Source organism: Heloderma suspectum, chromosome 3 (assembly GCF_057233095.1).
Source record: "Heloderma suspectum isolate Gila_16-S chromosome 3, 16-S_ref, whole genome shotgun sequence".
Classification (NCBI taxonomy): Eukaryota; Metazoa; Chordata; class Lepidosauria; order Squamata; family Helodermatidae; genus Heloderma; species Heloderma suspectum.
The window spans coordinates 176,786,552-176,808,387 of record NC_139460.1 but is presented as its reverse complement, the minus strand read 5'-3'; positions in this window follow the sequence as shown (position 1 = coordinate 176,808,387).

Sequence of the window (21,836 nt, the reverse complement as noted above, 5' to 3'; positions counted from 1 at the left end):
TTCTACAAGGGCAATACCAACTTGTATACAGGGTGGGGGGTGAGAGAGAGCAGACTTCTGAAGCAGCAAACATACTGTGGATTGTATATAGAAATTGCTGAGGTAGGGATCGGAGGCAGCAGAAGTGAAAAGGGGAGGCAAGGAAGTTGAAATGGTAAAAGTTCATGCTGAGAGGGGGGAGAGGCTACCCGGGGCGGGGGGACAGAGGGCGTACAATGCTGCTGACATCTGATAACATCCCAGCAGGTTCCACCCATCAGTGTAAATGGCAGGTAGCATTATGCAGTAAAAGAAAAACCGGCTGTGTAAAGAACCGATTAATCCCTCAAAGAATCTGGAAGAAGAAGGGGTGGTAAAGGTGCAGGATAAAAAGCCCGGGCTGTGTTTCCACCAGCGATTTACTCCAACCTGCCTGTGCCGTGGGGTCTCTGTGGTCATGGCCATTCAGCCCCAGTGTCACATTTTATCGCTGAAAAACCGCTTCTTCTGAGACTGCTTACTTTTCCTGGTTATGGCGGCTCCATTACTAACCTGTTTCCACAATCGCACTGGGTTCGCTGTCTTAGCCGAGCACATGGGGCGTGTGGCCCGGCCTTGTGGGTATGTCACTCTGACCTTGGTGACCCAACCCTTTCCCTCCCTGTTTTCCGGAAGTTTCATTGCTGTTTTGGAGCAGGATGCCGAGGGACCAACTTTTAAAACATCATTGAAAATAAGCACTAGAACACAGCACATGACCCCAGTCAAGGTGTGTTTTCTCCCATTGTGCTGAATGGGGCTTGCCCTCTCAATGACCACAGAAACGACTGAGAAGCCCCTCAATTGATGTGTTGTTGTTCAGTCGTTCAGTCATGTCCGACTCTTCGTGACCCCATGGACCTTAGCACGCCAGGCCTTCCTGTCCTGCGCTTTCTCCTGGAGCGTGTTCAAGTTCATATTCATTGCATCGGTGATGCTATCTAGCCATCTCATCCTCTGCCGTCCCCTTCTCCTTTTGCCTTCAGTCTTTCCCAGCATCAGGGTCTTTTCCAGGGAGTTTTCTCTTCGCATTAGGTGGCCAAAATATTTGAGCTTCAGCTTCAGTATCTGTCCTTCCAATGAGCAGTCAGGGTTGATTTCTTTTGGGATTGACTGATTTGACCTCCTTGCAGTCCAGGGGACTAGTAAGAGTCTTCTCCAGCACCACAGTTCGAAAGCAATTGACATGGCACATATCAAAACCCTCAGTTCTTGAAATACAATTAAGCGTGATCTCAAGCCTTCGGTCCATTGCCTTAGGACATAATTCCTTCACAGCTTCCATACAGAGATCCTGTGCGTTAAAATGGGGGTTGGTTTCAGTCTCTTTCCCACAACTAACCCATTAGTGTCTCCTCAGAAGTAACTCCCATTGCTGTGGATGAGGCTGAGATTCCCCCTCAATTGAAATGGCACACATTAAAGCCCAATTGCTTAAATGCATTTAAGCGAGGCTCCGGTGAATTGCCTTAGTAAGGCAAAAGTACTTAGCAGCTTTGTTACAGCTATCCTGGATTCTGACTTTGTCTTTACATAGGGATGTACGAAACCACCCTTACCTGGCTCCGCCGGGTTCCGCTGTGGTAGGGAGGGGCTCCATCCCTCCCCCCAGAATCCTGGCCTGGGGATTCCGCGGAGCCACCAGCCGGCTCTGCCAGCAGCCGGACATCTGGCCACTGGCTAGCAGGGACGCAAATGGCAGCGGCCGTAGCCGCTGCCGTTTGCGTCCCTGTATTCAGCAGTGATAGGCTATGTAAAGACTTACGTAGCCTATCACGTCTTGGTTAAAAACAAACAAACAAACAAACACGTACGCAAATGGCGGCGGCTACGGCTGCCGCCATTTGTGTTCCCTATTTTTGGATGTCTTAGTCTACGGAAATATTTACGTAGACTAAGACGGCCAAAAATATGGAACGCAAATGGCGGCGGCCATAGCCACCACCGTTTGCATACATTTTTTTTTTTAACCCAGACGTGATAGGCTACGTAAAGACTTACATAGCCTATCACGAATGGTAAAAAAAACAAAACAGACTGCAAATGGCGGTGGCGGCCGGTCGGAAGACCAGCCACCGCCGCCGAAGCCGCTGCCGTCCGGAACATCCGCCCCAGGTAAGTCTCGTCCCGGGGGGGATTCGCAGGGGGCGGGGGTGGCAGGCCATTCCACCACAGAGTTTGGGGGGCCGAATGCACTGGCATTCGGCCTCACCGAGATCTGTGGCGGAATTCTCTGACATTCCTACTTTACTACTCTCTTTCCCACAACTAACCCATTAGTGTCTCCTTAGAAGTAACTCCCATTGTGCTGAATGAGGCTTGCCTTTGAATGCCTGCATCAGAACTTGCAGAGATTGCCCCTCAGTTGAAATGGCACACTTTTAAGCCCAATTCCTTAAACGCGATTAAGCACGGTCTCAAGGCTTTGGTCCATTGCCTTAGGATGTAACTCCTTCACAGCTTCCAAATGGAAATCCTGTGTGTTAAAATGGGAGCTAGTTTTGCTCTCTTTCCCACAACAAACTCATTACTGTCTTGTCAGAAGTAACTCCCATTGAGGTCAGTGAGGTCCTCTGCATTAAAATGAGGGCTAGTTTCCCTCTTTGTGTTCTCCCCCACCCTTTTCCCAGCACAAGCATATGTGTGTCTACTCGGAAGTAACTCCCATTGTGCTCAGTGAGGCTTGCTCCTGAAATGCAGGTGCATCTGGACTTTCAAGGGAAAGAAGAAAAGGAGGGAGAAGGGGAAAGCCTTTTAAAAACTTTTCCATTAGCTTCTCCTTCTGTTGTCTTGGAAACACAGCTGAAGAGGCAGGAACACTGAAGTTGTGTGAAGGAGAGGCGAAGATGATCCTGGAGGGAGTAGTCAGGCAGAGATGAAAAGATGCACATATAAGCACCCATTTTAGGGGCAAGAAAGAAAGTTTAAAGGGGTGTGGGATGCTCCAGATGCAGCACTTTGATTTTTTCTCCTTTGTTAATGCACAATTGTGGTTTCAATCTCTGTTTTAGGGGCAACAAAGAAGATTTAAAGGCAGGATGCTCCAGACACGGTGCTTTGATTTTTTGCTCCTTCTCTAAAGGAAAACAAAGGGTCTGGGAAGGCAAGGAGGAGACTGGCCAGAGCAGGAAACTTCAGCGGGGCAAAGGGGGCGAGGGAGGGGGGAATCGGAAACAGGAGGAAGCGGGTAAGCAGATCCAACCCACTCCAAAAAGGCTCCACACAGCCATCAAGAGAATAACGTGATTACGGCTCTGTGGAAACAGTGCAGCCCGCCAGGGTACAAAGGCCGGGTCCTTTTGGGACATGGAAACACGCGCAAGAGAAAATGCACTTGGGGAAACAGTGCAACAAAGTTGGAAAAGAAGTGAAGGCGATAGTGTGGAAACACACCCCTGGTGTGGTGAAGCCCAGAATCTCTACCAGTATTTAAAAGTAGGATTGAGCTGAAACCAATCAGTTTATCGGTAACTTTTTCAGCAGTGTTGTAAAGTGCTCTTGTCTTTCACAATGCCTGTGAAAATGTTTATTTATTTTCCCTCTGTTCTCCTCCTCCTCCTTCCTCTCTGTCTCTCTCTCTGTCTCTCTCTCTCGGATTTGCTTGTATTCTTTAGCAATGTCACAAAGCCACATATGACTGACAATGTAATGTAGTGCCATTCTGTTCACTGAGTGATTCCTCACTGCTCTTAGGACTGATCCAGGAAGAACGGCTCTCATTGACGTTGGACATGACACATAGTGTATGTATTCTGTTGTGATGTCCTCTATTCACTATGTGATCCCTGATTAGCTAGGGTTGCCCATGTGTCTAATCCATGAAGAAGGGGGAAAGCGTTAACCAGAAGAAGAAAAATTGGTGCCAAAGCAGAAGCTGGGAAACCAATGTCAGCAAACAATAACAAAAGGTTAATATTCTCTCAATATGGAACTTATGTGAATTCTTGCATTCTAACATTTTGTACTTCCATATTTAAAAAATCAATGTTAAAAAACTAAATATTTTCACAAAGTTTTTCCTGGACATATTTCTACGCCTTGAAATTTCCTGAAATAATACTAACAATCATCATCATCATTTTCAGCACAGCTGCATTTGAAAGTCTGCACTGAACATGAATTGGAATAAACTATTTTTTTAAAGTTCAAGTTATCAGGTGCAATTGAAAAACTGGTATAATACTACACTTAGTAGCCACCAGCAGAATTAGTCACAGTCACATAAAACATTACTCCTGGCTTCTGCCTCTTCAAGGACTGGAAAAGAGCAAGTGACACAGTGATGTGGGTGAGTACCAGGCCAGCTGAGTTTGAGACAAGATGACTTGGCTCTATGACTTTGCATGAAAAGTCAGGATGCTGTCCTGACCAGGGCCAAACACCATTCCCTCCCACCCACACGCCGCGCACTATCTCTACTGTAAGGCATTATAAGGCATTATAAGGCATTATAAGGCATTATTACTGTAAGGCATTACTGTAAGGCATTATCTCTACTGTAAAGCATTATGGTACCTCTGGTTCCTTTGTTTTAAATAAAATTACAAGAAATACAATAAACTGCTATAAATCATTTACAATAATGTATAGAAGCATTATGGAGAACTAGAGAATTATCTGTGTGAATTTCCCTGTACTATTTACTATTCAGGACATTTCAGGCAGGCACTTACAACTTAGGCTGAACAGAATATCCCTGGTTCCACTTTAGGCAGAACCGTCTGTTTTCTGTGAAAGGGAACTTTCAAGGGGGTGGGGAAAATGGAAGGACTTTAGGGTGGGAGTAGGCTTAACTTTACAGGGGAGAGGGCCTCTGTTATTCTTTCTTTTTTAAAAAAAAAGTTGTGCAACCAATTCATGACTTAGTGTCATTCCCATGGGGCGTTCTGTCCCAAATTTCAAAGGGAACACCACTGGGCTACTGAGAAAAATAAAACTTTTTCTGTTAACAAAAAGAAAGAAAGGGGGCAACCCTCATTTACCTTTTCTTTAAAGGTGAGGCCACCCAAAATTTCTTCTATTTTGTCTGGGGTCCCCAAGTGCTGAAAAAGGTATGAGCCAAATACTTCAGGCCAGCATTACTCACAACAGACTTGTTGTCTATCTAAACCAGCCAAGGGGTGTGTCTCACTTCATGTGCATTTTAGTGCTGGACTCTTTTCCACTTCTCCCCAGTTATGTAGTTTTGCTATATCATATATACTATAAGCTAGTTACCAATAGGTCAAACCAGATCTCCAAAACAAAGAAACCAGTATCTGTTAATTTGACTTTTTCCTTCCATGTGTCAGCATTTACAATCTCACTTTTGAATAGATCCAAGAGTATCGCTACAGCTGGAAAGTTCATTGTTCGGCTTTGAGTCTGGAAAATTTAAAATCTTTCCACAAAGTTCTGAAAATTCGGAGACTTCAAGAGAGAAAACAGGGACTGATACCTGGGGCTCCGGGGGTCAGCTGACCATCTGCTGAGAATGTGTTGGGCGCCGCGAGGTACACCAGCAGTGCTGTTACATATTGCAACTGAAATAACACCAGCTGGCATGAGGGCCTGCCTCTATATTTTCGATTTCTGATTTCAGATCCAAAATAGGGATAAGAGATAAAGTCTGTGAACTCAATGTATGATATACAACTAAGGTAAGAACTAGAGAATAATAACGAGCATTTGTTGTGTAAGGGGAGCCAAAGGTAGATATCTTACCATTTTAAGAGATATTTTAGAGTGTGTGCATTGTGTGTTTATGTTGTTGTTGTGTTTCGTTTAAAAAAATAAAAAATAAAATCCCCCCCCATAGGGAGGATAAAAGGTTACAAAAACTCTGTAGAAGTAACTGTCTGTCTGTCTTTTCTTTTTAAATGAGGACAACTGATTCAACTGATACTTTATATTTTCTCAAGCATATCTTTCCATCTTGAATCCAGCAACTACCAAAGCAAAATTTATGAAGAGATAGAGGAACATTTATATTGAGCATAATATATGTCCCCTGAATAAATTAAGAACAGCTCCATGGTACCATATGTTCAACTTCAATCATGACTGAAAATTATCTTTCTGATCTCTCAGAGTTACAGCGCAGAGAGGAGCTCTTACTCACTGACACTTCCAGGAAATGCCCTCTGCTGTTTGGCAGCTAATACCGGAACACTCCACATAAACATATAGCGCAATAAACATATAAAGCAATGCTAGCTTCCAGATCTGATGGCTGAAGAAGGGGGGGGACCTCTAATGGCAGTGGTGTTTCCACAGGCAGTAGCGAATACTAGGCCTTGAAAGGGGGCATTCTGGGGCAGGGCAAGGGCAGGACAAAGGCAGTCTTGTATTCTCTCAATCCAAAACCACTTCGGTCACCAGAGAGGTCCCAGGATTGCCACCCTCTATGACAGCCTGGAGCTGGTGTGAGTAATTCCCTGCCCATCCACTCCTAGAACAATCGAGAGGGAAATTACAATAACAACAGCCCAAAACTCCACCAGAGAAACGCACAGGACAGGGAGAAGAAAACACACATTCGCACACACCAGGCCCTGGCCGGCACAAGCCGGCAGAGCTTAGGAAGTGGCTGATGATCAGCCGCTTCAAATCCCACCCCACTTAGTATTCCACAGTCAGACATTAATGCGCAGGCCACTCCCCTTAACCACCACAAGCTGCTGCCATGTTCCCTGAGCAAATGGCCATCCTGCGCCATCACATCAGCTAAACCGATCTGTGTCAAAGACTTCACCAGTTTATGTGTCTTACCATATAGGTTGTTCAAGTTCCAAATAATTTAAAACAAAATTTAATTTGCAGCCAAATTAAAGTCAGTTTAATTAAACCAAAATAATGTGTATTTAAATCAAATGCTCAACATATATGCATATGAAATTTGACATATATTAAATATAATTTACTGTAAACTATAGCTTTCAGTGTAGCAGTGAATTTTCTGAAATTGTATCTTGACCTTGTTACCTCAAGGTCAATAGAATATTTTCGATCCTGTGGGGGTAGGAAAAATGGTGGGATTTTTTTGGAAGGACAAGGACTAGTTTCCAATGCCAGCAAATAGATACATAAAATTTGAAGCATATGAATTCTCAATCACTCTCAAATCAATATCACAATAAAATAACGTTGTGACAGAAAACTCTGCCTGCACGGCTCCTTCATTTGTTTGTTTTCCAATTGCCTGCTCGCAACACTGTAGCTCGATGAGGTTAAAGAGATCTTCTGAGAAAGATCCTATTGATTTTAATTACCGAGAAACAGCCCACAGGGACAAAAGAACTTTGCCTGTTTATTTAGCCAGTTCGGTGCTGCAGTATTGTGTAAGGAGAGATCAAATCAGTTCCTCTCATTATTACAATAATAATAAGGCAGAAAAGTGTTTCAGGGCCTGGGAAGATTTTTGGGCAGTAACAGCCACTGCTCCTCCCCACTAATAACAGGCGGACTTGAGGAACAAGCAGCAATTACTGGTGATCAATATTAATTCAATTAAATTTGTGTTATTTATCTCATAAAAAGGCTGTTTAATATTTTCAAAATATACTAACCAAAGCAGGTGGTGTGGTTAGATTGATTTTTATCATTGCTAAATGCATATTAAATGGCTTTAACTTTCTGTGGACTGAAGCTAATGCTAATTAGTTATTGAGGATAAAGCTATGGACCCAGTAGCACAATAAATGTTTATAAAACTGATTGGCCTGACAATACAGCCTACTTAAGAGTTAAACAGGAATGGTCTTGTGGGATTAGTAGCCATTAGAGGGATGGATTCTATCTATCTTAGACCATTCCTGGCCTTTTAGGACTTATCCATGCTATCCTGCTAAGCACATTCCAACCACATTGGCCTCATTCGGTGTAAGACTGAGCCATGGTTTAGTGCTGGTGTCTCCAGTGTGGTGCCCATGAGGACCGCTATGCCCACAGACCCCTGTCTTGGCACCTGCCAGGCTCCCTGCCCCCTCCTGATTTTTATTGTATTTTAGATCTGTTTTCCATTTAATAAGATTTAGCTGGGAGGCTGACATGCTGCAAACTGCAATGCTCACCTGCAGCTCCATCTTTATTTCCAGGAATGCCTCTGGGTCTCACATGGCATTCTTGGACATGTTACTTGTCTCTGAGCCTCATCAGTTTGTGCAGAAAACGGTGGGTTCAAATGAGTAGTTTTGTGTTTCGAATCTCAGACCCCTTGTACACGTTCTTGGGTAAGTTACTTTTCGTTTAGCCTCGCCAGTTTGCCTTCTAGGAAATGGATGCTTTGTGACTGGCCACACCTACCACAGCAGCCATTTTGGGAATGGCCAACCTCCTTCCATGGCAGCCATTTTGTGAGAGTGCCCATAGTGGTCTCCCAAAATTCCAAATGTTTCCACAAACCTAAAAAAGATTGGGGAGCCCTGGTTTAGTGTTATGTGAGCCTCAGGTTCATCAGCTTCCCCCTCTCCCTGTCCAGCACGGCCACAAAGAGATCGGGAGGTTTTGCTTCCATTTTTAATTAACTGCAGGGTTATGTTATGTCTGAATACAGACACACTGTAATAGTCTTGCATATGATTTATTGAAACTAGCCAGTGTCGAACTGCGGCTTAAAAAGTAGCTTTTATTACATTTTATTATTATTTATTATTTATTTATATACCTAAATATCACTAAATATAGTATACAATGATTTAAAACTAAAACACAATTTAAACATGGATTTTAAACTGATAGTCTAAGAGCTTTTCTACATGAGATTGTTAGTTCACAGTATCAAGTCGTGGTAGAATTGAGATCTGAGCTCCACACACAGAGCTTTTCCTTCCCTGCTTTTCTGCTACATAACCTCTAGATGGCACTGTGCTATAGAGGTTCTGCACCCCAGGGTTAAGAAAATGGAACAGTAATTAATCAATTTTTGAAACTGGTTTTGGGCATAGTCTCATGAAGAAAGTGTTCCAAAATATGGAATGACCTCACCCCTGGTATTAAGGAGATGCCAACTGTAGCATGCTTTAGGCACCAGACGCATCTCTTTACCCAGGTCTTCCCTGAGTGAGTCTGCTACCCAGTTTGTTAATTATGGTGTTGTATTGGTTTTAATGTTTTTATCAATGTTTTATATCAATATGTTAGCAATGATCTATTTTAATGTATATCACAATGTATATTAATCTATTTAAATATTTTTGTAAACCATTTAGGGCACAATCCTATGGCCACTAGTCAGTGGCTAGATGGCCATAGGATAGGTCGGTTTCCTGAGAACTGACCTCCACCCCCTCCCACGCTCTGCCCTCCTAAGAGGAGGGTGGAGCAGTGAAAACGGGGCACTCCTGGGGGCAGGGCAGGGAGGGCGGACATGCCTTTCCGACACTTCCTATGTGTCATCCATTGTGTCCCGTCCCCCCCCCCCGCTCCAACTTTCTATGGCTAGACAGGTGAAATCAGCTGTCTAGCCACGAATGCAGGGTGGCTGAAGCACAGAGGGGAAGATCCCTCCGCACTGCTCCTGCCCTGCATTGGATAGGTGGTTGCCTCCAAGTTCAGAAGCCACTGCCTATCCCCATAAGATTGCACCCTTAGAGATATTTTTTAAATATGCTAAGCGGTATCATCACCATCATCATAGGTCCAGCCACCTGCCACATCCTCCGAATTTTTCTTCCAGTTGCTGTTCCATGCACATGGGTTTCCAGCTACTGCCCCTACTCTTGGCAGTCCTCCTGCAACCAAACAGCTGAATTTGTGGGACTGGTCTAGTGGTGCTGATAAGGGAACCAACTGGATTGGGTGCCACACAAATAAAATAAATCATACTTCTGTGGATATCCTAAATCAGCACATCACATTCAGCACACGTTACATGGTTATAAACACATGATCACATATAATGGCGGCAGCAGCAAGACCAACAACAAACCCAGAAAATGCCAGCAATGGAGTCTGAAGATGTGTTTAAAAAATCATATGTGGTGTGTGGGAGCAGGACCCGAAAATAAACTGAAACAGTGAAAGACATTCCAGAACAGCCTTTCTCCCAAAACGGAAAAAGTATTTTTATTTCTTGTGACTAACTATTGTTGTTCAGTCGTTCAGTCGTGTCCGACTCTTCGTGACCCCATGGACCATAGCACGCCAGGCCTTCCTGTCCTCCGCTCTCTCCCGGAGCGTGCTCAAGTTCATATTCATTGCATCCGTGATGCTATCTAGCCATCTCATCCTCTGCCGTCCCCTTCTCCTTTTGCCTTCAGTCTTTCCCAGCATCAGGGTCTTTTCCAGGGAGTTTTCTCTTCGCATTAGGTGGCCAAAATATTGGAGCTTCAGCTTCATTATCTGTCCTTCCAATGAGCACTCAGGGTTGATTTCCTTTAGGATGGACTGATTTGACCTCCTTGCAGTCCAGGGGACTCGTAAGAGTCTTCTCCAGCACCACAGTTCGAAAGCATCAATTCTTCGGCGCTCAGCCTTCCTTATAGTCCAGCTCTCACAGACATACATTACTACTGGGAAAACCATAGCTTTGATTAGACGGACCTTTGTCGGCAAGGTGATGTCTCTGCTTTTTACTATGCTGTCTAGGTTGGCCATAGCTTTCCTCCCAAGGAGACTCCATTTAAAAAAAAAATATCAGGACTTACGAATGCAATGGGAATACAAACAAAATAGTTATAAAGAGTAATAGACCACCCTTTTGCAATTTGAATTTCTTATTTACACAGTGCTCTGGGTTTCCTAACCACCCATGTTGCTTCAGTTATGATCTATCTGCTTCCATTCTTTGCTTTGCTCCCAAGGATTTCTTAATTATGCTTGGCCTGCCACATCTGAGTTTCAGTGAGCCGGTCATGTTTCAGAGAAGCCTGGAAATAACATGTCAGTGCTGAGGTCAGTTCAGCACAACATCAGGCATGTGTCAGAGGTCACCATCATCTCATTTAAAAACTGTTTCCTGCTTATGGGATTTTAAAGAATGTTCATCAAAGTGGTACATGTCTGATTGGAAGGCTGCGAACTGTTTGTGTGTAATAAACATTTTACATGGTGGGGTGAGAACCAGACCAAAATCATTTTGTGGATTGTCTCTGGTGATTTTTAGAAGCAGATAATCAATTATGAGAATATCATAAGTGCTGTTTCTCATTATTACATTTTCATGTGTTTTTAATTGGTGCTGCTATGTTTACTTGATTGATCAGTTAGATCAAAAACCTTTTGATCCATTAAAGGGTGTCCTCAAATAATAGGATTAGCAGACCTTTAAAATATTATTATTATTATTATTATTGTTATTATTATTATTAATCTTTCTTGCTGTTCCTTCTCCATAAGTTTATCTCCTATATTTGGCACACAAGAAAGTGGAGGGGAGGAAAGCCATATTAGAAATCATGCTGGCCCCAGTTGTGTTAGCAGAGAGTGCCACTCCCACCCCCCGAAGTATTAGGCACACTACATTTGTAAACTAGTTTGTTTGAAAACCCAGTTCCAAAATGGCAGCTGACCCATTGTGTTCCTGTTATTTTGAAGTTAATAATTCTTGTTTATTTGACAAAATATTTTAGACCTATTGTTTGGATTCAAAGATAAATCTAATCAGTTAATAAGATAATCAATTAAAATCCATATGATGTAAAGACAAATTGGGTGGCAATTACTTAGTTTTAAAATAATTTCTTTTCATTCAAGTGAAGAGGATCTAAGCTTGAAAATCCTGAAGAGGCAGTGAAGCCCCAGAACCAATCAAGAGGGGCAAAGCATTTCACCCTGCAATCTCCACAGAAGTATGATTAATTTAATTTTGTGAGACCCAATCCAATTGGTTCCCTTATCTGCACCACTAGACCCATCCCACAAATTCAGCTGTTTGGTTGCAGGAGGACTGCCAAGAGTGGGGACAGCAGCTGGAAACTCTTGTGCATGGAAGAAGAATTGCGAGGATGTGGGAGGTGAAGCCCCGGAATCACTCGGGAGGGGCAAAGCATTTCACACACTGATTTGGACTTAGCAGCCAGAGCTCCTACGGTGGCAGGGAGGCATTTCTGAGCTGTATCGCCACACGTTTCTATGGTGCTGCTCCCTGGCGGTGAGTCTGGAGGGGTCTGGTTTGGGGCTCTGGAAGTCAAGTCCTCTAGCAGGTCTTGGCTCCTATTTTGAATAGAGAGGAGGCAAGGAGGGTCTTGGCACAGCTCTCTTTTCTCTCTGGTGGCCAAATACCACCTCTCACTATATGAGCTCACCTGTCAGTTGCAGGTCAGGACGGCAGCTGCTAGAAACAGGATTTTTTGTCTACCAACCCTTCGTAGTGAGGAAAGAGGGAAGCAGCAGGAGCAGAAATTTAAGCCAGGAGATGCGGAGTAGCCAGGGAGCTGTCCGGCAGGATTTGAACAGAAAGAACAGGGACTGAGTACAGAAGCCTGGACCGCCTGGAGAGCTGTCCAGCAAGAGCTGGATTAGCAGCAGCCACAGAGCCGCTGCACCAACAACTCAACAGCAGAGGCAGGCGTTCTATAGTGGACCTGTAGTCCTGCCCCTTGCTGGAGCTCAGTAGGGCCCTGCGCGTACAGTAGGGCTTGTCTCCTCCTCCTAAGGAGGAATGAAGGAGGGGAGATCTTGGACTGCCAGACACAGCATCTCAAGTGCTGGGCTCCAGCACAGGCCCATTGTCGCCACTGAACTGACAATCCTGGAAATGGCAGTGGAAGGTCTGATCCTGGGATGGGAGGTCTCTGTTGCATGCCTGTCCCTTGATATCACAGTCGTTTGTGGGTGCTTCAGGAGGGTGGCAACTGCCAGTAGAGGGCACCATTTTCTCTCCATTTTTTCTGTTTCTTTTCTAGAACAGAAGTGGACCTCGGCCAAGGAACCCTCATGATTTCTTATGGCCACCTTTCTGGCAAGGGAGCAAGAGCATTGCTGCCCCTGTTATGTCTAGTTTGGCCCTCCAGTCCTGCATAAACTAAGGGGTCATTTGCCAAAGTGGGAGAACATATGTGGAAGCCACCATGTTGATGACGAGGTCAGCCTGCTCTCCCACCTTTCAGTGGATCAGCCCAGCTAACTGGGGTACAGGAGAGTGGAGATCTGGGCCTCTGATGAATCAACTGTGAGAATACTGTCATTTTGGCAGCCCGTGTCACTGTAGTATGTCCTGCCGCATGTGGTAGGCAGGTCATTACTTAGGAAATGTTGCCAACCAGTGGGACCCAAGAAATCCCAAGACTTGGTATATACATCACAGAATTAGAAAGGCCTCAGTACCACATGAGACTAGCTAAGACAGGGACTGTGAGATGTGCAGTGTGTGACTACCAGCAGATGCAGCAAATGCTAAACACTTCAGACTATGGATTGAGGGCTGGATCCAGATTTAGTCATGCCTAGAACTGACCCACTGAAATCAGTGGAACTTAATCATGACTTACTTGTCCCATTGGTTTCAATGGATCTACACTAAGCATTACTAAATCTGGATCCAACCCTGGAGTTCATATGGCCAAATGCTTCTCCAAACAACAAATAAAAGCCTACACAAAAGAAATAATGTGAAAAGAGATGGCCAAGCTAGAACCCTTCTCCAGACACCTGGTTTTCTATGGAGGAGCACTCAAGTCATGCAAGTTCTCACCTACTTGCTGAAGTGGTAACACCCAGACATAGATTTACCACCACAATGAGGGCACACTTAGACAAACCAATCCATGATTAGATCACCCATGGCTTTTTTAAATGGCAAGTGCAGCTGTACGGGAGGACTCAATTCAGATTAGAACCACAGTGCTGGGGGAGGGAGCTTAACACTCACACACACACACATGCGCACACACCATTTTTTGAGTGGAAAATTCCCCCTGCCATGAAGCAATTTGTCCTGTGGGGCAAATCATATTGATGCCTAAGGGAGGCAGCTTTGGGAGGGGATCTCAGCTCGGGAAATGGCATGAGGAATGGGTTACCCCCCTCTATCCCATCATTGCCCTTCCCAACCAATAGCTGCATCTATCATTTTTTAACTTTAGGAAATCCAGTCCTGCTGACTCATCTAGTTTGGCCTTGAGAAGATGAACTACACCAGAATCCCCAGTGCTTTTTAGACCTCCAACACTAAGAGAGCCCTTTGCATTAGAGATATGTTAAACACTTGATGCTTTTTATGAGCCAGCTCATCAACATTTTTTCTCTCCCCCCCCTTGAATTTCCCTTTATTCACAGATATTGCAGTGTCTTCTATTTTTCGCCACTTAAAAGCATACATTTTATTAAATCACAGCTGCTGTTCTCTCTTAGCTCGATTATATTTACATCTTGGTCCAATGTCTTTACTGTCTTAAGGGCTAAATCCAGGTCTGCCTTCCCTGGTTGGTTCTAGAACTAATTGTTCCAGAAAGCAATCATTCCTGCTGCCTAGAAATATTTATCTCTGCAGCACACCTTGAGGTGACATTTATCCAGTCAATCATTCTAAGGACAGCTGAAGTCACCCATTATTATGGCATTTATTTCTCCTTGTGGTGTCTCTAGTTCTTTTAACATTATAGTCTCCATCGACAAGTTAGCCAGGTGGCCAGTAGTCTAACTCTTTATTCAAGTCTTTTTTTTTCATAAGGTAGGAATGGTCTCTCCATGGAGTTTTTGTCATGGAACAATACATTTCAGTGTGTCTTATTTAACATATGGTGCTACTTCCCATTTCATTCAACATACTCTACCTTTATATAATTGGTATAGCAATGTCCTATTAATTATGGTTATTCTGTCAGGGTTCAGAGATGCCAATAATGTCCTGTTTCATACCATGCTATAATGTCCCCCCAGCTAATTTCACATGTCAATAGCATTTGAGCACAATCCAACATAAGGTTCTCCTCCACGTGGAAATGAATGGAAGCCATGCAAGAGCAAGAGCGTGGTCTTCTCAGATTCCCATTCATTCATTCATTCATTCATTCATTCAAAAGGGGCTTTTACAAGAGAATGTTGTATTGAATGTTGCCCTTTTTCTATGACTCTTCTTGTTTTTCCTTAACTGGAGGCCATTATGTATCTTTTAATGGGGTTGCTCTCTGCTGACGCTCTTGCTTATTACAGTTTGTAACCTATATTTTCAGCCCCACTTCTATCTTCATTTTTACTGCAGAATTTCCTTTCCCATCCAATCTTGTATTAAAAGTCTGAAAAGCTCTTGGCAGCCAGAATGTTGCTTATCTCCCCCTCCCCTACACACACAGAGCCCACTGCATCTTTTAGGTTTCCTTTCTGCCATTGAGTACTTTATCACATGAATAGGGCTGCCACCTATACATGGCCTTCCTACTGGATTTATTTTCTACTAAAAAAAATTAATTGCTATTTTGTCTCTCATCCACTATTCATGGCCAACCTCATAAGACTGTTTTTATGAAACCTCATAATAAGGCTGATAATATGTTTTTGGGGTTTGGGGGGCAGGGGGAGATTGTGTATATATCACAAAAAAAATGATTCATTAAAATGAGATGAAACTGTAACCAAACCAAATTAAATTCAAGTTTAAATAAAATGCTGCTTGAAAAACTCCTCTCCCTTTTGCAAGGTCCTGGAAGGTATGAGACCAAATGCCTTGAGGTAGACAGGATGTGTCAGCAAACCAACACATCTCCTGGAGTTCAGGAAGCCAGACACCAAAGGAACCCAAGAGCATAAACAGAAGGAAACCAGACTTTGGGAGCGGGGGGGACAGGAGGTGACTGGATAATTCCTTCCCTGAAGGTAGGAAGCCAGAAGCCTTTGGGGGCATCAGAGGAACCTCCCAGGAATGCTGGACACTGTGTACAAAAATACCTTAGGAGCAAGACTCACTTCCATTTTCTAAAGAGTGAGCCAACTTTATCCCATCTTCCCAATACATCTGACAGATGTACTTACCATCAGTCATTTGCCTTGCACCTTCCCGCCATGCTTCAGTCAGGCTGCCCCCTCCCAGCTCCATTTACCTCTAAAACCTCACATGTATGTTTATCCAATTAAATATGCATTCATATCCTTACTAAATACAAAACAAAATAACTATAATCTTTTCTGCTCCAGTTGCAAAACTACAACTCTGGGACAGGGAAGAGGCGGCATTTGGCGATCACAGTTTTGCAGCCATCAGCACTCTATGCCTGGTTAGCCTCTGCCATAGAAATACAGAACTGGTTTCCCTAACCCTGGACATTTCAGTATAATATGGTGAATGCCTTCCCCAACAGCCCCACCACTCAAATTGTGTGTGTGTGTGTGTGCGCGCACACACGCACGCACTTACACACACACACACTGATTCCTGGATGGTGGGAGGCCAGAAACCTGGCATATTAGCAGGTAAATTGGCAGACCCCAATTGTATTAGATGGGAGTGCAGGTGGTTTAGTTGGATAGGGGCAAGTAAACATGCTCCCCAGGGGAATAGGAGCCCAGACCGTTTGTGGGAGCAGGAAGACTTCCCCACCCCTAAGAAAAAAATTAGGGTTGAAAAATCCTAGCATTCACGTGGTTGAGGCTCTGTTCTACCTTGACACTTCCTTAGTGGTGAATAAAGCACCCTGCAACAACTTCAGTGTTCTGTTCTGGCCACATACCCCCACCACACTCTGTGCCAGTAAAAACAGTCAACTCTCTTTGTTGCCGTGTCTAAGCAGATGCAGGTGCCTGTTAGAGATGAACCGGCTCCCCTGCCAGTGGGAATATTCTTTCTTTTTTCACTATAACCAGAAGTTCATTTAGGTCTGGCCAGTGAAGCCCTTGGTTTCAGAACAGCAACTCATTGTATAGGCTCTGGCTTATCTGAAGGCCAAAGAGTAAATTTCTCATTTCCACTTGGTGGTGAGGTGTTTAATTGTTGCTTAGTTTCACCAGTTGAGTAATTCACAGTGACGTGCTGCGATCAGCCACTAGTAGTTAAGCCTTCATTCAGAAGGTTCCAGTGAACAACCCTGACATCTTATTGCAGGCCCTGGATCTGCAAGCTGAGAGAGGCATCCAGTTGCTTCTCTCAAATGGGCAAGCAATCTGTGGAAAATTAAGCCTGAAAGGCCATAAGGGGTAACAGAAAGCTTCTGAAAGGGAAAAAAGAGACCACATTAAGTGAAATTTCTCTTACGCCACGAGTCCAGGTGGGGAAATTCAAGTGTTATTCATTAGTACAGAATTGCTTCATATCAAAAGGAGCAGGAAGGTGCAAAGAGAAGAACAATATGCGAACATTCAGGACAGGTCCATTGGTCCTGGCAAGTCTTCTTATTCCCCACTATAACATAAATGATCTCCCACAGATCCAGTGGTATAGTGCTAAATTGTAAAGTGCAGGCACTCATTGACTGGGTTTGCATGATCAGTGTAGCCCACCATGGTTTGCCATGTTGTCTGAACCCAGGCAGCGGGTGGGGTTGAGGTTAAACAACCCTCAAATAACCCATGGTCTACTGTACAGTTATTGGAGGGTTGTTCACCCACACATACAACAACCCCCACCACCCAGGTTTGGATGACACAGCAAACCATGGCAACCCCCACCCCCCCTGGGGGATGAGTATTCAAAGTGTCCGCCTGCATGCACCACGACCCTGTGGTGCTCAGCCCTGGCCCAAGGCTGGTTGCCCCCTCAAGCAAGGCAGCACTGCTACCCCTGGTGCTGCCTTGCTTCTTCTGGCCTTCTGCCTCCCTCCCCGCTTGGCTGGCGGACCGGCCAACAACGTGTGCCCAGGCAGCAGTGGCGGCTCCCCCCGCCCCGCTCACTGGCTGCTCCCACCTTCTGCCCCAGCTGCAGGGCTTCTGGGAGACTCTCCTGAAATAATGCGAGAGGTCACAGCTGCTCCTGTGAGAGTTCAGGACCTCTCACAATATTTTGGACAAGTCTCCATGGCTGGGGCAGAAGGTGGGAGTGGCCAGCAAGCCACAGGGGGGAGCTATGGCCAGTAAACAGGGAGGAAGCCATAGCTACTGCTTGGTTGCAAGCTGTTGGCCAGCTGGCTGGCTGGTCAGCCAGCCAAGCAGGGAGGGAAGGAGGGAGGTGGCGAGGTGGCAAGGCGGTGGCGGCGGTGGTGGTGGTGGGAGTGGTTGGCTGGCCAGCCAGCCTGCTAAACAGGCGGCAGGTCTTTGGGTGGGGAGAGTGGCGCAGTTCACTACTTGACTCTTTCCATTCTGCGCCGCCTGATGCACCCGCGACAGGCTGTATCATTGTAGGGCCAGCCCTGGTGGTGATTGTGCAAACTGGCCCATTGTGACAGTCCCCAGAGCCATGTGCCAAGGAGAGTCCAAAAATGTAGGCAGCTGTGCTGATCCATAGCAATAAACTAGTTCTAGCAGCGTTTGTCTCCATCAGCAGCAGGTCTTATTGCCCATTCAAGATCAAGACACTCCAAAGTACTTTGCATTAAAACAGGAATAGCTCACAACTAGATATTGTTACTACTGTGGGGATTACGGTAGAGCTGAGAGGGAACGGGGAAGCCTGAGGGGCATGGCAGATGTCATCATCCCTGCTAATCAAAAAGTCCCATTGCTCAGACCACGCAACGCCTGGTTCCACTACCCCACTGCGTGGATCCTATCCTGCATGATAAACAGGACTCCAGCTGCCCCGAGCTATTTCAAGTAGCAAGCATTCCCCTCTTTGGCTTTGACCAGATTTGTCTCTGCTCTGGGGGGATACACCCTGAGTCCCCTGATGTGCAAAAACCAATGCTATCTTCATAGGACATGTACCTCAGAGATGACCAGGCCACTTCACTATCCTACTTGACAACATGCAACACTTTGTGCCCACTTACAGGCTGTGTTTCCACCAGCGATTTACTCCAACCTGCCTGTGCCATGGGGTCTCTGTGGTTCCATGACGTTGTGGCCATTCAGCCCTAGTGTTGCATTTTATCGCTGAAAAACCGCTTCTTCTGACTCTGGTTATAGTCTGACTTTTCCCGGTTATGGTGGCTCCGTTACTGACCTGTTTCCACAATCGCACTGGGTTCGCTGTCTTAGCCCTGCACATGGGGCATGTAGCCCAGCCTTTGTGGGTGTGTCGTTCTGACCTTGGTGACCCAACCCTTTCCCTCCCTGTTTTCTGGAAGTTTCATTGCTGTTTTGGAGCAGGATGCCGAGGGACCAACTTTTAAAACATCATTGAAAATAAGCACTAGAACACAGCACATGACCCCAGTCAAGGGGTGTTTTCTCCCATTGTGCTGAACGGGGCTTGCCCTCTCAATGACCACAGAAATGACGGAGAAGCCCCTCAACTGACACAGCACATATAAAAGCCCTCATTCAGTTCTTGAAATGCAAATAAGCGTGATCTCAAGCCTTCGGTCCATTGCCTTAGGACATAATTCCTTCACAGCTTCCATACAGAGATCCTGTGCATTAAAATGGGGGTTGGTTTCAGTCTCTTTCCCACAACTAACCCATTAGTGTCTCCTCAGAAGTAACTCCCATTGCTGTGGATGAGGCTGAGATTCCCCCTCAATTGAAATGGCACACATTAAAGCCCAATTGCTTAAATGCCTTGAAGCAACCAAGCGAGGCTCCAATGAATGGCCTTAGAATGAAAGTACTTAGCAGCTTTGTTACAGCTATCCTGGATTCTGACTTTGTCTTTACTACTCTCTTTCCCACAACAAACCCAGTAGTGTCTCCTCAGAAGTAACTCCCATTGTGCTGAATGAGGCTTGCCTTTGAATGCCTGCATCAGAACTTGCAGAGATTCCCCAGTAATTGAAATGGCACACTTTTAAGCCCAGTTCCTTAAATGCGATTAAGCGAGTCTCCAGGCTTTGGTCCACTGGAGGCTTTGGTCCACTGCCTTAGGATGTAACTCCGTCACAGCTTCCAAATAGAAATCCTGTGTGTTAAAATAGGGGCTGTTGTCACTCTCTTTCTCACAACAATGCCATTACTGTCTTGTCAGAAGTAACTCCCATTGTGGTCAATGAGGTCCTCTGGGTTAAAATGGGGGCTAGTTTCCCTCTTTGTGTTCTCCCTCCCTCCCCCCACCTTTCCCAGCACAAGCATATGTGTGTCTACTCAGAAGTAACTCCCATTGTGCTCAATGAGGCTTGCTCCTGAAATGCAGGTGCATCTGGACTTTCTGAGGAAAAGTGAAAGTGGGGGAGAAGGGGAAAGTCTTTTTTAAAATCCCGTACTCTTCCATTAGCTTCTCCCTCTGTTGTCCCAGAAACACAGCCAAGGAGGTGGGAACACTGAAGTTGTGTGAAGGAGAGGCGGAGATGATCCTGGAGGGAGCAGTCAGGCAGAGATGAAAAGATGCACACATAAGCACCCATTTTAGGGGCAAGAAAGAAAGTTTAAAGGGGTGTGGATGCTCCAGACACAGCACTTTGATTTTTTATCCCTTTGTTAATGCACAATTGTGGTTTCAATCTCCATTTTAGGGACAACAAGGAAGATTTAAAGGGGGGGATGCTCCAGACATGGTGCTTTGATTTTTTGCTCCTTCTCTAAAGCAAAACAAAAGGGCTGGGAAGGCAAGGAGGAGACTGGCCAGAGTGGGAAACTTCAGCAGGCAGAGGGGGTGAGGGAGGGGGGAATCAGAAACAGGAGGAGGCGGGTAAGCAGACTGGGTAAGCAGACCCAACCCACTCCAAAAAGGCTCCACCCAGCCATCAAGAGAATAACGCAATTAGAGCTCCGTGGAAACAGCGCAGCCCACCACGGTACAAGGATGATAGGCCGGGTCCTCTGGGGACATGGAAACATGCGAGAGAGAAAATGCACTTGGGGAAACAGCGCAACAAAGTTGGAAAAGAAGTGAAGGCGATAGTGTGGAAACACACCCATAGTAAATGAAATAAGATAAGACAGAACAGTTGGGTAGGATCAAGGGAATGTGAAACCACTTGCCCACCCTAAGAAAACACAAGTCCAGTTCTTACTACCCCTCACCATGTGGAGCATTTGTAGTTGGCCCCCAGTGTGGGGCAAGCACAGTGGTGTAGCGTGCGGATGCCTGCAACATCAAGACTCTGGTGTTGGGGCAATGCATCTTGGGATTAAGTCAGTCCTGCCTAACCATCCTTTGCTCTTTACTGGCACCCACCTCTTACCCTGGGTTTGATTCAGTACAGGCCTCACTGGCTGCAGATGAGGAAAAAAGGAGGAGGAAACTTCAGGTGCTAAAAGAAGTTTTATTAGTAGGCCCAATGTATTTGGGAAACCTTTCCTCAGGGTCACTGTATACAACACAAAGAATGGGAAAATCAGAAAATGAAAATGAAACATAATCAAATGAAATACTATCTTTTTGTATTTATTTATGTATGTATTTATTTATTTATATACCACCCAATAGCCAAAGCTCTCTGGGCAGCTCACAAAATTTAAACCACAAAGTACAGCATAAAACAATATAAAATATGAAAGCTTAAAACTACAATATAAAAGTTTTATAAAAATATGAAAGTACAACCAGAATAAAACCTAGCAGCAATGCAAATATTTAAAATACAGATTTAAAACAGCAGAGCTAAAGGACTAGAGTGCTAAAATGCTGGGAAAATAAAAAGGTCTTCACCTGGTGCTGAAAGGAGTACAACATAGGTGCCAGACGAACTTCTCTAGAGAGCTTATTCCACATCTGGGGTGCCACAGCAGAAAAGGCCCTCTTCCTAGTAGCCATGTCTTGCTAAACAGCATTGAAGCAAAATTGTTCCAACTATTTTTGTGGAAAAAAATCTTAAAACATCTAAACATCTGTATATCAAGAGATTATTACCACATAATTTTTGTTGAAAACTAACAATGTGAAACATAGATACAAAACAAACATTGTTTGAAGGACCACACTTTTAATAAACAACCCT